Genomic DNA, 14,607 nt, shown 5'->3' on the forward strand with positions numbered 1-14,607 from the left:
GTAGTGCACATTAAAAACATGCTGGGAACACAGTCTGGGTTATTCCTGCTTCAGGCAAAGGGAAGTGCACCCGTGGGATTCACGTGTCTCAAGGACACGGATGCGCTTGGTGGGGAAGGAGGGAAAGATGGGAAACCCAGTGTGTGCCTCGAAGGGACTGGATTTTGGGTGAGAACAGCCAAGGAATTCAGGTGTATTACGGTGGTAACTCTCTAACACTGCATTCTCACTGCTGTGGCCACTCTTTGCCGTGTCAGGGGTATTACAGTGAAAATCACTGAGAGAAATGAACAATGAGCTTGGAGGAGACCAGACAAGCACAGCGGTGATGGAACAAGAACTGGCTGCAACAGGCAACAATCCCACAGTAGACAGCATTTTTCCTGCCCTGAAAGAGTATTTTGGCAGATGGAGCCTAAAATCCTGGACTAAATGAACTCAACAGACTTTCATAGACTAAGCAATGAGATCGGTGGGTTTATATCAAATGATAGGAAATGTAATGGTGGAATGTGTTGGAAAGTGTGGGATCTGACATGGTGTAAATGGTGTGGAATAAGGGGTGGACACCAGCCTTGCCTTGGCTGTTCTTCCTAGGAGATAGAGTTAATCTTCCTATAGATTAACTACAGATTAATTCTGAGATAGAGTTAATTTTCTTCCTAAGTAGAGAGTTCATTTTCTTCCTAGTACCTGGAGCAGGGCTTTGGTTTGGATTCCGTGAGAGAACAATGTTGATCACACACTGATGGTTTGGTTGTGCTTACCCTAATCAAGGACTTTCCAGCTTCCCGTGCTCTGCCGGGTGCACAAGAAGCTGGGAGGGAGCAGGGCCAGGACAGCCGACCTGGACATTCCAAAGGGATATTCCACACCACAGAACATCATTCCCAGTGGATACATGAGGAGAGGTTGTGCAGGAGGGGCAGATCACTGCTTGGGGTGTGGGGCACTAGGCACTGTGTGTGAGCAATCATGTTGAGCATCACTTGTTCCTCTGGGGTTTTATTCCTCTCTCTCTTTCTTTTGTCTCCCTTTTCAATACAGTTATTATTACAGCTACTACACTTACTGTTATTTTCATACTTTGTTTCAGTTATTACATTTTTCTTATCTCAACCCACGGGTTTTGCCTTTTCTTGATTCTCCTCCCCCTGTCAGTGCAGGGGGAGGTCGGGGGACTGAGGGAGCAGTTCTGTGGCACTTGGCTGCTCACTGGGGTTAAACCACACAAAAAGGGAATGCACAGGATTGGAGACCCTGCTGGGATGTGCTTTGTATTCAGGAACTGCCCAGCACCAGCTGGATAGAGAAGGGCCAGACCTTATGTCCCTGCAGGGCTGGGATTCACTCCCTGCCCCAAAGGCCCCCAATGTGTCTGAGGAGCCCTGGGTGGTGCCTGTCCCACAACTGCTGGGAATGGGGACGGGGTCCCTGCACAGGCCCTGTGCTGTCCATGGCAGCTGCTGCACTTGTGCTGCAGAGCCCTGGCACCTCCCCTGGCACTACAGGCCCCTCTTTGGGTACTAAATTCAGGTTCAGCTGCCCTGAATTTTGTTCAGCAATGAAGGGATGTCCATGAGACAACTGCCATTGTACTCTAAGGATGTGTAGAAAATACCCTGATAAAGAACAGGAGAGAGACCTCCCTCCCTGCATTTGCTCAGCTGAGCACCTCTGTGGGCTGCCCTGGACAGGAGGAACAGTGACAGGTTCCCCTGTCCTACATGTGGGCCCCTTCTGCCACTGAAGTTGGCCAAAGCAATGTCCCAGCAGCCTCCAAGAAGATCCCACAGCTGCTGCCCTGTGCCTAGGAACTGCTCCATTGCAGCCTGCAGTTCCCAGCAGGAATCTCGGTCACCTCTGGCCCCTCAGAAGTGACCAGGGCTTTGTGTCCCAGCAGGTGACTCCTGGCTTTGGTCTTCATTCATTCCCACGGGAGATGGGACAAGGAGTCTAAGACGGTTTAAATAATTGCATGATCCACTTTGTGGGTACAAAGTTGAATTGACACAACTCTAGCTATATATAGGGTTCAGGGAAGGGGGGACATACATTGTATTTATATTTGAGGTTGAGGGTCCAGGAAGTGCAGGGAGATATTTTTCTTCAAACAGATAAACAGCTATTTCTTTATCACAATTACAACAGGAGATGTGGTAAACAAGGTGGTAAAAGGATTTTCGTGGACACAGCAAGTCTGCTTAATTAAAAGATAGTATAAAAATATCAGGTGGTATATGTAAAGAAGCTTTCCTTGTCTGTGTTTCAATCCCATGGTTTCTGGCTAAGATAATTTCTTATCTCTGCAGTGTCATCTGCCCCAACAGGAGTCACCTGCAGGTGCCTGTTTTGGGCCCCCTGAACTGGGGCGGGAGGAATCCCACCCCATGGGGGCTGTGGAGGGAGCTGAGTGTCCTTCTGGCCCCAGGTCTGCAGAGCCACAAGGAGACACCTCTGTTGACTCAGCTGAGTCCCTTCCCTCAGTGGGGGTGAAGGAGATCCCTCCTGGGCACTGTCTGGGTTTCCTGTCTAATGATGGGACATGAAAAGGGGACTCTTGAACTCAACTCAGTGTCTGTTTGGAGAAATGACCCTGCTGAAAGAAGTGTCTGTGCCCAGCTGAGAGAAGGAACATCATTATTTCCTTCAGCTGTGTGCCAGCAGGGTCCCCTGGAGCCCCAGGGACACTTGGAGGGATCCCTGAAGGGCAGAAGTGCTGCCTGGGGCTGTTGCTGTGCTGCTGAGCTGGGCCGGGCTCCTGGCACACAGGGAGCTCCTGGCAAGCTCTGCCCAGGAGCAGCTCCTCTGCACAGCCCAGCAGGGCTGAGGGCACTGCCTGCAGCACCCAGGGCACAGGAGAGAAGGCAGAGAGATGAGAGGCAGCCTGGGCTGTGTAGCACTAAATCTGATGAGAAACTTGTTTAAACATGTCTTAAAATGGCCTTTTGTGGTCTCTTTGCAAACAGGTGTTTCTTCTTCCCAGCCCCCCCAGGACAGGTTATCTCCCATGCAGGAATGTCCTGGGAAAGGTGTCCTGAGGTGTTTCCCATTGGACCTTGTTAACCCCATCCTGTGATTGGGTGTTCCTGTAAGCCCCTTGAGACTTCTAATTGGTTACTCTGTGAATCCTCCTAAACCCTATAAATGTAACATCCCCAACAATAAACTCTCTCTTGCCTCCTCTCCACGCAGGTGTGCTGTCTCTGTGCCTGCCATGGGACCACGTGTGTGGGGGGAGGGGGGGGCACCTCTCCCCTCCAGGCTCGGGGCCTGAAAAACCCTGTCGCTGGAGTCCCCTTTCCCCGTCCCTCAAGACGTCGGAATGGTTCTTCAGATGGAGAAGGAACTAGAACTGGGCTCCCCCACGTCGTGGGTGGGGAAAGGGATCCAGAGGGCTGGGAGGTGACTGAGCTCTCACTGTGGGAGAAACCTTCACGGGATTTGAATGAGTATTTCTCTGGCTGCAGGAAAGTTCAACTTCCCTTCCTGGAGGGATCTCCTAAAGCTGCCACATCCCACAGCTTCTAGGATCTTCCAGAAGGACTCACAGTTGCTGCAGTGCAGAGGAAGTGGCCACATGGCAGAGCAGAGCAGGAGAAGTGAGAAGGAGGTTCAAGGGATCCTGGGGTGGGAGGACAGGGCAGAGCTGCTCGGGGGAGGAACCTTCCCAGCCCTTTGCCATGATCAGGCTCTTGCTGCAGAGCAGTGCAGGGGAGTTCCTGCAAGTGCCTCTCCCAGCTGCCAAATGCCAGCAGTGGCAGGAGCTGCCAGGATGGCTCTGCTGGATTTGCTGGGGTGCAGCAGGAGAAGCTGCTGCAGAGCAGGACTTGCTGCTGCCCCCTCAGAGGCCCAGGGCAAGAAGGTTCCCTGGGCCAGGGCTGGCTGTGGGGTGGGAAGGTGGGGGTGCAGCCAGGGGTGCCCAGGGCTGTGGGGCAGAGCAGGGTCCTGCCCCCAGGGCTCTGTGTGCTGGGGCAGGGACTCTGCTGCCTGCCAGGGGCAGCTCTCAGCCCGGCCAAGGAGCTGCCACGGGGCTGGGGGAGAAGGTGTGGGTGGAAGGAGTGACCCCTCAGGGCAGGGCAGGGCAGGGCAGGGCCCTTCAGCTGCAGGCTCAGGGCTCCTCACAGGGCTCCTCACACCTCCTGCCATTTCCAGGGGCCCTTCTCAGGAAGCACATCCCCCCAGAACACCTCCCCCTTCCCAGCCACCGCAGGGGTCTGGGATCTGCTCTGCAGCCCCTGCCCAGGCAGAGCTGCCCCTGGGCACTGGGCTGGGCATGGCTCTGGCAGCACTGGCAGGGAGCTGAGCTGGGCACAGGCAGGGGCTGCTGGCAGGAACAGCTCCTCACCCAGAGACAGGTAGGCAGGGACAGGGAGCTGCTGCCACAAGTGCTGGGCAGGGGGATGTGGGCCCCTCCCTGCTGTCCCTGTGGCACAGACCCCTTCCCTGAGCAGCTCCTCCCTGGGCTCCTTTCCCAGCCTAAGCAGAGCCTGTGCCCTCAGGCCATGGCCCCTGGGCTGTGCATTGCCCTGCAGCAGCAGAGCCCAGGCAAGGACAAGGCCCCCATTTCCATCTCTCTCTGTGTGTCCCTCCTCCCTTGGCAGCCGCATTGTGGCATTTCCCTGCCATCCCCTGTTGGCTGGGCTGTTCTTCTTCTCACCATTGGCTTTTCTCAGGCAGTGCAGGGGCTTTGGGGTGGCAGGTTCCTGTCCAGACACAAACCCTTTGGGTGCTGCTGTGGGGATGTGTCTGTGGGAGCAAAATGCCCAAGTGCCCTCCAGGCAACTTCAGGACATTCAGCTGCTTCCCCGGGTGTCCTGCAGGGTGTCCTCCAGAAGGGCACAGCTCTGCCATAGTATCTCTGTGCTGTCTGGGATCCCCATGGAGAGGACACCTCGGTGGTAGAGCCATAGAAATGCTCTGGGCAGCTGCAATGATCCCTCTGTGCAGCAGTCTGGGAGAAGAAAGAGGAGATCCTAATCAGGCACCCTGAGAAAAGACAAGGAGACTGTCAATCTGCCCTTTGAGCCCAGATTCCTCTGCTCCCAGAAAGGCCCTGTCTCTTTTTAAAGGAGCTCCTTAGTGTGATCCTCCCTCAGCTCCAAGCTGCCAGCGAGGGGCGGCTGAGAACAGGAGTGATGGCCAGCGTAGTTCTTCTCTCTGCACTGAGACCATCCCTTTGCCTCCCAGGACCCACGAGATTTCACTTGGAGAACATCAGAAATGTCAGGGATTTCAGCCATCCAAATTCACTCTAAATGTGCCAAGTGAAACTGTAACAAAACTACAGCAAATCCCCTCAGCTCTGCTCTGCAGTTGGGCAAACTGTGAACAGCAGGGCTGGAAACGCTTTGATGTGTCACAGGCACATTTAATCTCGGATCACCCCGTGTTCCGAGCTGCCTCTCACAGCAAGGAGGATTCCTCGGGAGCCTGTCACAGGGTCCCTGCTCTCAAAGCCCCCATCAGCCAGCAAAACCCAGAGCTCAGGGGAGGGGGATGCAGAGACGTCTTCCTAAAAAGAGAGACACATTTTGCCAATAGAGTCTGACCTGACTCAGTCCTGCCTTTTCCTCCTCAACAGAAAACCACACCCTGAGGCAGCCCCAGAGCTGGAGGCAGCACTGCAGGAGGGGTCTCAGCTGAGCGGAGCAGAGGGGCAGAACCCCCCTCCCCTGCTGCCCACGCTGTGGGATGAGCCCAGGACACGGGGGGGTTGTGGGCTGTGAGCTCCCATTGCTGGCTCCCATCCTGCTTTTCATCCCCCACTATCCCCATGGCCTTGGATGCAGGGCTGCTCTCCATCCCTTCAGCCCCGAGCCTGGCCCTTGAGATCTGGGAGCATTTGACACCCGCTGGCTCCTTTGATCCCCTTTCCCATCCCTCCCAGAGCACAGGGTTGATCCAGGTGCTCCAGGGGCTGCCCTGTGTGCCCCCTGCCTGTCCCAGCCCCCAGCAGGGACATTCCACGATGCCCCAACCTGCACTGCTCAGGATGCACATCGAGGGGGTGAAGGGGATCTCGTGTGCAGAGACCCCCAGGAGCCCCCTGAGCCTCTCTGCTCATGGCAGGGGAGCGGCCAGAGAGGCACTGGGTGTGCAGGGGCTGGAGAAGGAGGGGACAGGGACATGGGAATGCAGGCACGGAGATGGGAACACACCCATGGAGATGGAAACACACCCATGGAGATGGGAACACACCCATGGAGATGGGAACACACCCATGGAGTTGGGAACACACACAGAGAGATGGGAACACACACAGAGAGATGGGAACACACCCATGGAGATGGGAACACACACATGGAGATGGGAACACACACATGGAGATGGGAACACACACGTGGAGATGGGAACACACACGTGGAGATGGGAACACACCCATGGAGATGGGAACACACACACAAGATCAAGCAGAGTAGCTTTGCTGAAGGGATTTATTGATCATTCAGGGGAAATGCCCCTGGGCTCTGAGGGAAATCAGGAGGTTCTTCCAGGGATGATCATCTCCTCATGCCACTGGAGGGGGACAGGGCACGGGTGTCACCACCAGTCCTGAAAGACAGAGCCCCAAAAGTCACCCCCAAAGTCCACTGCAACATGAGAGGGGCCTTGTCCTGACCCCTCTCCCTGCAGGCACTGCTCACCTCAGCCATCCAGGGATGCAGCCACGCCTTTCTCACCAACAGGACCCACCACCTTCTCCAACACAGGGGGCTGGGGACAAAGACAGGCTCAGAGACACACTGGGTGCAGTGGGATGTATTGGGAGCCTGGGGGAAGAAATGGGATCCTTGGGGAAGGTGCACTGGGGTATACTGGGGCAGACTGGGATGGTCAGAAGTGTCATGGCCATGTGAGGGGAGGACCCGACTCAGGCAGAACTCCTGGTACCCACCTGAGCCATCTTCAGGATCCCAACGTCCACTAAATCCACCTGGAGAGAGCCCAGGAGCCCTGGCTGGTCACTGGGATGTCCCCGGTGCCAGCGAGGGATGGGGGGACCAAAGTGTCCCCCAGTTCCCAGACTGGATGCCCTCCAGTCCCCCCGGCCCACTCACCTCCCGCAGATCATTTTGGGTTCCTGCCAAGAGTGCCTGGGCAAGGAGAGCAAAGGTTTAAGCAGGATTGGCCCCTGTGGGGCTGGGGGAGGGACACGGGGGTCCCCAGCCCCCCCAGCCCAGGGCTGCCCCCGTCTGAGGGGGAAAATCCCTTCTGCTCCCCCTGCTCCCACTGCCCCCAGTTTCACCTCCAACCCCTGTGCCTGCAGGGCCCAGGGTGGGGATGGAGACAAGGAGAGCCAGGGGAATTCAGGGCCTGCAGGGAGGGGGGGGGAGTGGGGGGGACCCAAAGATGCTGAACTGGGGGGAACTGGGGAGCCCACGGGACTGGGATTGGGGTGTTGAAGGGGCCCTGTGTGGGATGCAGGGGAGGGGAAAGGAATTCAGGTGTAGGGACATGGGGACTGCAAGGGAGAGGCTTGGTGGGGACAGGAGGAGGATGATGGAGGAGGACAAAAACAAGGGCAATGGGAGATGGTTGGGAGTGGAGAGGGAGGCAAGGAATGGTCTTGGGAGGTACCAGGGCAGTGGCCTGGGTGAAAGGCAAAGGTCTGAGGGGAAGGATGGAAAGAAAAGCTTTGGGAATGATTAATGGGAGGATATTTGGGGACCCTGGGTAGGACACAGAGCAGATGCTGGGGAGGAGATGCCTGAGGGGACCAAAAAGGATGGGATGGGAGGCCCAAGGGGTGGGATTTGGGAGCACCATTAAAAGAAACAGGTGGGGGCCCTCCCAGCAATTGACAGTGGACCTCCCTTGTCAGGGATTGCTGAATGGCTTCCTGTCGTTGTATCTTTCATTTCTTATCAAAAATCACCCAAATAGTTTTCAAACAGTGCCTGCCAATGGAGCTTGAAGGCACTCGTTCCATCAAAGCCATACCTGTAATTCAGAGGCATAAATAGAGAATGTAGATTTGTCTCTTAAGGTGCTCTCTCATTTCTACTAGAGGTCAATTAGCATCATGTAAAACATGATCATTAAAATTAAAAACTCTTACCCTTCTATTTCCCTTTGAAAAATAATTGTGCTGTTAAAACAATCACTTCTGTTTGATTTTTTAAAATCCAAATGAATGTGTGTACTAGTGCACACAGACAGGGCTCCCTCACAGAGAAGCCCATGAAGTATGGGCTGGATGAGCAGACAGCAGGCTGGTTGAAATCTGCTGGCTGGGGTGGTGATCAGGAGTGCAACATCCAGCTGGAGGCCAGTGATCAGCAATTCCTGGTGAACATCTTCCTTGATGATCTGGATGATGGGATATAGTGCTCAAGTTTAATGGAGCTGATGAGTTTACATTCCGACTGCAAGGAACATGTTTTCACATCTGAAGCAGGGGATGGGAAACCAGAGACTCACTGTGAACCCCGAATGATTTCCAGAGCCTTTCCAGAGCATTTCATTCCAATCCGGGAATTTTGGATTAAAAAATCACGGTGCTCCTCCATTACTCTGGAAAGGGGACCCTGGTCTGTCAGGAGTGAGGACATTGCTGAATCTGAAAGCTGGAGAAGACAACAAGAAATGTGTGACCCTCCAGAGGATGAAAGCCCTGGATGAAGTTGTCAAGAAGTTCAGACCCAAAGCCTTTCCAGTTTTACGGTTGTGTCTAAACATTTACTGTAGTTTTTCCCTTGTTTGTCCCCTGAAATTGTTTGATGAAAAATCCCCTTGATGTCTGTATCCTTAGACCCCGCTCCCCGATTGGCCAAAGTTTGCTGCATTGCAGTATTTCCTTTTTTGGCCACCCTTTCCCTAAAATGGATAAACCCTACCCCCTTTTTCCCTTATCCAGTTACACTTTGCATGCTGGGGTCCCATCTGGGGGGCCAGGAAGAGCTGTGCTTTGGGACCAATTACCTCTGCAGCTGCTCGTATGCCTTCATAGGCTGCTAAGATTTCCTTCTCCACAGGGGTGGAATTGGCCTCAGAACCTCTGTAGCTTCGGCTCCAGAAACCCAGTGGTCGCCCTCACGTCTCACCAGGCACCTTTGGCCAGAGGCTCCAGGAGGGACCTTTATCTCCAGCTGCAGAGTAGAGCACATTCTTTACCTCTGGTCCTGTCCTGACAGCTCCAAGAGCCACGGCATGTGCAATCTCTTGCTTGATCTGCCTGAAAGCTTGTTGTTGTTCAGGACCCCACTGGAAATTGTTCTTTTTACGGGTCACAAAGTAAAGAGGGCTCACCATCTGGCTGTACTCTGGGATGTGCATCCTCCAGAAGCCAATGGCTCCCAGAAAAGCTTGGGTTTCTTTCTTGTTTGTGGGTGGAGCCATTGCTACAATCTTGTGGAGGACGTCTGTTGGTATCTGGTGTCGTCCATTTGCCATTTCAGCCCTAGGAACTGGATCTCTTGGGCAGGGCCCTTGACCTTACTCTTCTTGATGGCAAAACCAGCCTCGAGGAGAATCTGGATGATCTTCTGTCCTTTCTCGAAAACTTCTTCTGCTGTGTCCCCCCCACAATGATGTCATGGATGTACTGGATGGATGGATGGGGGTCACAGCATCTCGGTTCCTCCGATACTGTTGCCTGTGTACAGTTGTCGTGGCCGTTGGCACTTCTTGTCCCCAAAGCTCCAGCGATTCCTTTCGTACAACAAGGGGACCAATGCAGCACCACCTCTCCAATTTTAAGTAGCATTTTCGCTGCCCTCACCACTAGGATCATTGTCGCTGAGCAATGTAGGGATGGGTTAGAGCTGATCTTGGAGTCTTTGCTACCAAACCTTGAAGGCCACCATTAAGGAAACTGGCTACTAGGCCGTGGGTGTCGAAATTAAGGAAAGGAAGCAATTTGTTCCATCCATCTGAACGGTCCCTTACAGGATGTCCTAGGACAGGCACAAAACCAGCAAGAATCAGGAAAAAAATTAGTAAAAAGGCCATTGTTATTATTTTTCTTTCTCCTTCTTCCTAAACAAAGCTATGTTTAGATAAACAAAATCCTTCTTGGCAGCTCTCCCAGGAGTGTCCCAAAACAATGGGGGATGTTTACAAAACAAACCTGCTCTTGGCAGCTTTCCCAGACAATGTTCCCACAACAAAACCAAAGGAACCAAAACAATCCCACTTCTGACACCAAAACCATCTGTAGCCGGTTGGAGTTGGCTTCCTGCCAAACCCCACAGACTACAGAAGATTACTACGTGTAAATTTAGGGTAGAACTTAGGTGGGAGGTTCCTGTGCCACAGAGCTCTTGCCCACAGTTTCTCTTGGAAAAGAATGGAGTTCCACAGCTCATTGCTTCCATTTCAACCTTTTTGGGCCTTTGACCACTCTGGAAAATCTGTACCAACCTGATGAGCAGAAGTCTTGGGCTTTACCACAGGTGTCTGGGTGGTGTTCTGAGAGCCAGACTTCTGCTCAGTCCCAAACTGAGGCCAACATGTCCCAGGCCAGGTGAATCCAGAAGTGGACTTGCAGCCAGAACTCCGCTGACAGCGCTGCTTGTGACCACAGATCTGCTTCTGTGGCGCTCCAAAAAGAGCTTGGTGTTCGCCACTGCAAGTCTCTCAGTAGCTCTGAAACATTCACAAGCACACACAGAGTCATCTTTGGCAGGAAGGCTTTCGCAAAGTTCCCCTCCACAGCCTTGGCTACTACTCGACTTCTAAAAGCCAAGGGCGTGAAGAGCGTCCAAAACCAGCACATCCTTTGATCTGAGCTTGTTCACAGGGCCTGTTTCTAAGAAATCACACCAAGTGCAAGGAGCAGCCAGTGGCACCTCCAGAAGAACTCTGGGCTACCCTGGCCTTCTCAAGGAAAGCTCAACCCTCAGACCCGCTGCCAAAACAGAAGCCAAGAAAGAGCCGCCTTATTTTGGATTCACAGAATCCAACTCTCTTCTCCCAGAGGCCTCTCCTTATTCAAACAGGAAAGGGCACAAGATTCATCTTTTCTGTCACCCACGGGATGAGGAGAGGAGAGACTGGCAAAAAGACTGCCTGCTAAAACAACCTCAACTTGAAAAGACACCAATAATGCCAGAGTGGTGCTGCTGTGGGGTTACTGCTGGAACTCTAAAGAGAAAGGAAGACAGGTCTGAGGAAGGGAAGGGTCTGAAGGAACTTTCCCCACAAAGATGCCACGTTCTGCTTTCACACCTGATGCTGGTCAGATGCAGAAAAGGGATTTCCAAGGAAAATGCAGGAGGAAAAAGGAGTCTGTTCTTACCAGTCCAAAAAAGCAGGGACTTACCTTTCCAGTTTCTTGGTGAGGCTTTTTCTTCTTTGGGCTTCCACCAGATACAGCTCTTTGTACTTGTCCACTTCTGCCTGGGTGGATTCCTTTTGAAAAGGTCTTTCTGCTTGGTTGCTTTTTGTCCTTCCCAGTGCACGTTCCAGATCTCTAATTCTGTCTTCTAACTGTTTTTTCAGTGAGTCCACATGACTGCTTCTGATTTCTTCTAAGGTGTCCTGGTGGGCTGCCTGTGCCTGAAGGAGACAGTGCACCTTCAACCACCACAAGAAAAAGAGAGCTCTGCCCAGCACAAAATTGCACACACCCACTTTCAAGGGCCCAGCCTGACTCAGAGAGGCGGCTCTGCCTCCTCACTCCCAGCAGCAACCAAGGCAGAACCCAGGAGCTGCCAGGGCAAACAATTCTTTGCAGTGGGAAAGAAGCCCAAATGAGCACTCTGCTTCAAAGCTCCTAATGAAGAGACACTGGGTCTGTAGGACAGGGCATGTCCAAAAGGATTCTTCAAAGACAAGAAGAGCACCTCCCACCTCCACCCCCTCCCTCCCATCCCTGGAATTTCAGTGCCTCCTTTTCTGAGCACTTTCACCCCTACAAGGACAAAGCAGCACCTGTAGGTCTGGCCATGACAGCTGCAAGTTGCCAAACCCATTCAAGGATGAGCAGTGAGAAGCAGAGCAGCGCACAGAGATCCCCCCAAGCACTGCAAAGTGGGAATCTGCCTTGGGCAGCCTTTGCATTCAGGGACCTGCCGGCACATTCCACACCCATGACAGCACTCCTGCCCAACCAGATTGCCTTCTGCCACTGCCTTCAGCAAAGACAGAAGCTAACCCACAGAACACAGGAGCAAAAGAAAAAGACCAAACACCATGGCCACAAGAGAAGTTTACGTAGCACCTGTGGACACTGGGGAGAAATTCACTTACTTGCAAAAACTCATTGACTTCTTGGAGTTTTTGTCTTATTTCCTGGTCTGCTTGTTCTTCCACCTCTCTTTTGCACTGTTCGAGTTGGCTGCGATCCACCACGTTGGTCTCCAAATGATGGTGGAGTTTTGCCAGCTCTTCTTGCAGCTGGCATTTGTCCATGGCCAGGTTCTCGCACTCCCCACGCAGGGCAGACAGCTCTTCTTGCAAAGCCTGATTTTTGGCCTCCAGCTGCGTGCACTGTTCACGTTCCCTGTCCAACTGCTGGGAAAGTTCAGCAACCTGCAGACAGAAAATAAAAAAAGGAACTCAGCGTGGTGTAAAGGCAGTGAATTCCTGGAAAACCTCAAAAGGGGGTGCCCAGGGAGACTTTATTCATCATCTGCTGGCTCAGGACTAGACACAAAGTGCAACCAGGCTTTTCTTTTCCAGCAAGAACAGCTTTCCCATCATTTGCCACAGGATTCCTCAGCTTCCCAGCCTTTTGGAGTTCCTCATGCAAAAATGCTCCAAGCTTCTGGACTCCAAAGGAATGACTGCAAAGGCAGGAAGCCATTCTACAGGGATGCCTTCAAACCCAAGCGTGACTCTGACAGACGCCGCTTTAGCAACGGATCCGAGTGACGAGCGGAGAAGGGATGAGAGGTTCTGTGCCACTGCTGCACAGGCACAGCAGCCTCAAAAGCACTGCTGGGAACAGCCCTTCTGGCTCCCCGCCACAGGATGGGCTGAAACAGCTCCCCGTGAGCAAGAAGGGACAGATTTTCCCCTGGGAGGCCCCTGTCCTCCTTGGGCCCTGGGCAGCAACAACACTGTGGAGAAAAGCCAAACCTCAAGGGCCTCCTGCTCAGCTCGTGCCTGAGACAGGGCTCAGGGGCTGATGGTGCCCTGCCAGTGACAGCGCTGTTCCTCCCCTCTCTGCCAGGGCAGCAATTCATCTGGCACACCCAGAGGACGCTGTCACAGCCTCCCTCCAGCTGCAGCCAGGCCTGAGCTGGGCCCCACTGCTCTCAGCCCATGCACGTGATGTCCTGCCAGGACGGCAGACCTGCCCATCCCTCAGGCCCAGCCGGGGGATCTGCACTCTTGGCTGACCCCGCTCACTCTCAGGGGACCTGTTCTGCTCTTCTTGCTCAGGGCCTGTGGGACGGCTCCCTGGCCCGGGAGCTCACGCACCCTGCCAGGCTGGCTGCCACTCCTGGCTTGCCCCTCCTCTGCAGGACAGCCTGGCCTCCATCAGCCCTTACACCTACTGCTTTGCCCTCAACATTTGCATCTTTCCCCAGAAGGAGAACTACCCCGGATTAGTTCGAGTCATCTCCCACTGGAACAGCAGGAGGAGCATTAAGAAAAGCCCATCACATCCAAAATGCAGCCAAGGGAATAAAAACATCCACATGACAAGAAATAGAGGGAAAGCATCTCCCAGCTTTCAAAAGAAGGAACACCACAACCAAAGAGCCCCACCCCGAGCACAGCTCACCTCTTTTTGGAATCTATCAACTTCCTTGACCTTTTCAGAATATCTCTTCTTCATTTCTTCCAGCTGGGACTGACTTCCTTTCTCTTCATTAACCCGGAGTTTCCTGCTCTCTGTCCTCAGAAGCTTTTCCAGCCTGCACAGCAAATCAGTGAAGAAAACCATGAAACACAGGAAGAACCAGCCTTTCCCCCACAGTCTCACAGAAACAGCACAGACAGCATCCAAGCCTAGAATGGCTTGGCTTGGCAGGGACATTAAAGATCATCCAGTTCCAAGCCTCCTGCTCTGGGCAGGGACACCTTCCACCAGACCAGCTTGTTCACAACCCCATCCAACCCGGCCTTGAACACTTCCAGCCAAGGGGCATCCACAGCTTCTCTGGGCAACCGGTTGCAGTTCCTCACCACCCTCACAGCAACCAATTTCTTCCCAGGATCAAATCTAAACCTATTCTCTTTCCGTTTGAAGCTATTCCCCCTTGTCCTCTCACTACCTGCTCTTTTAAATGCATTCTCTTCATCCTTCTTGTAGGCTCCCTTCACACCCCAAAAGGCCACAATTAGGTCACCCCAAAGCCTTCTCTTTTCCAGGCTGAAGGGTTGCAATTGTCCCAGCCTTTCCTCCTAGCAGAGGTGCTCCATCTTTCCAAGCACCTTGGTGGCCTCCTCTGGACTCAGTCCAACAGCTGGAGGTCCTTGCTGTGCTGAGGAGCCCAGAGCTGGATGCAACCCTCCAGCTGGGCTCTCCCAAGGGCAGAGCAGAGAGGCAGAATGCCCTCCCTCCACCCGCTGGCCACGCTGCCTTGGACGCAGCCCAGGACACAATTGGCTCTCTGGGCTGCGAGCGCACATCGCCGGCTCATGTCTGGCCTCTCCTCCAGCCCAAGGGCTTCTCGGCAGGGCTGCTCTGCCCCTCTTCATCCCCCAGCC

The 14,607-nt window shown here is 53.6% G+C and overlaps 2 long non-coding RNA genes across 3 annotated transcripts; both read right to left on the reverse strand.

Moving 5' to 3' along the window:
• Positions 1-6,419: 6,419 nt before the first annotated feature.
• On the reverse strand, positions 6,420-7,205 carry LOC120322660. Its single transcript, XR_005562487.1, has 4 exons — positions 7,062-7,205; positions 6,899-6,937; positions 6,648-6,773; positions 6,420-6,555 (listed from the first exon to the last, which is right to left on the reverse strand). It is a non-coding gene; the product is annotated as an uncharacterized LOC120322660 (long non-coding RNA).
• A 139-nt stretch (positions 7,206-7,344) lies between these two features.
• Positions 7,345-13,807, reverse strand: LOC120322661. 2 transcript variants are annotated; one of them, XR_005562490.1, is made up of 9 exons: positions 13,679-13,807; positions 12,196-12,477; positions 11,267-11,502; positions 10,366-10,590; positions 9,253-9,899; positions 8,926-9,092; positions 8,425-8,570; positions 8,063-8,313; positions 7,345-7,944 (listed from the first exon to the last, which is right to left on the reverse strand). It is a non-coding gene; the product is annotated as an uncharacterized LOC120322661 (long non-coding RNA). The 2 variants fall into 2 exon arrangements; XR_005562489.1 differs by having other exon boundaries at positions 8,926-9,899.
• Between the last annotated feature and the right edge of the window lie 800 nt (positions 13,808-14,607).

The sequence above is a fragment of the Pipra filicauda genome, unplaced genomic scaffold (genome assembly GCF_003945595.2).
Source record: "Pipra filicauda isolate LSUMZ 115617 unplaced genomic scaffold, ASM394559v2 scaffold1035_size35273_pilon, whole genome shotgun sequence".
Classification (NCBI taxonomy): Eukaryota; Metazoa; Chordata; class Aves; order Passeriformes; family Pipridae; genus Pipra; species Pipra filicauda.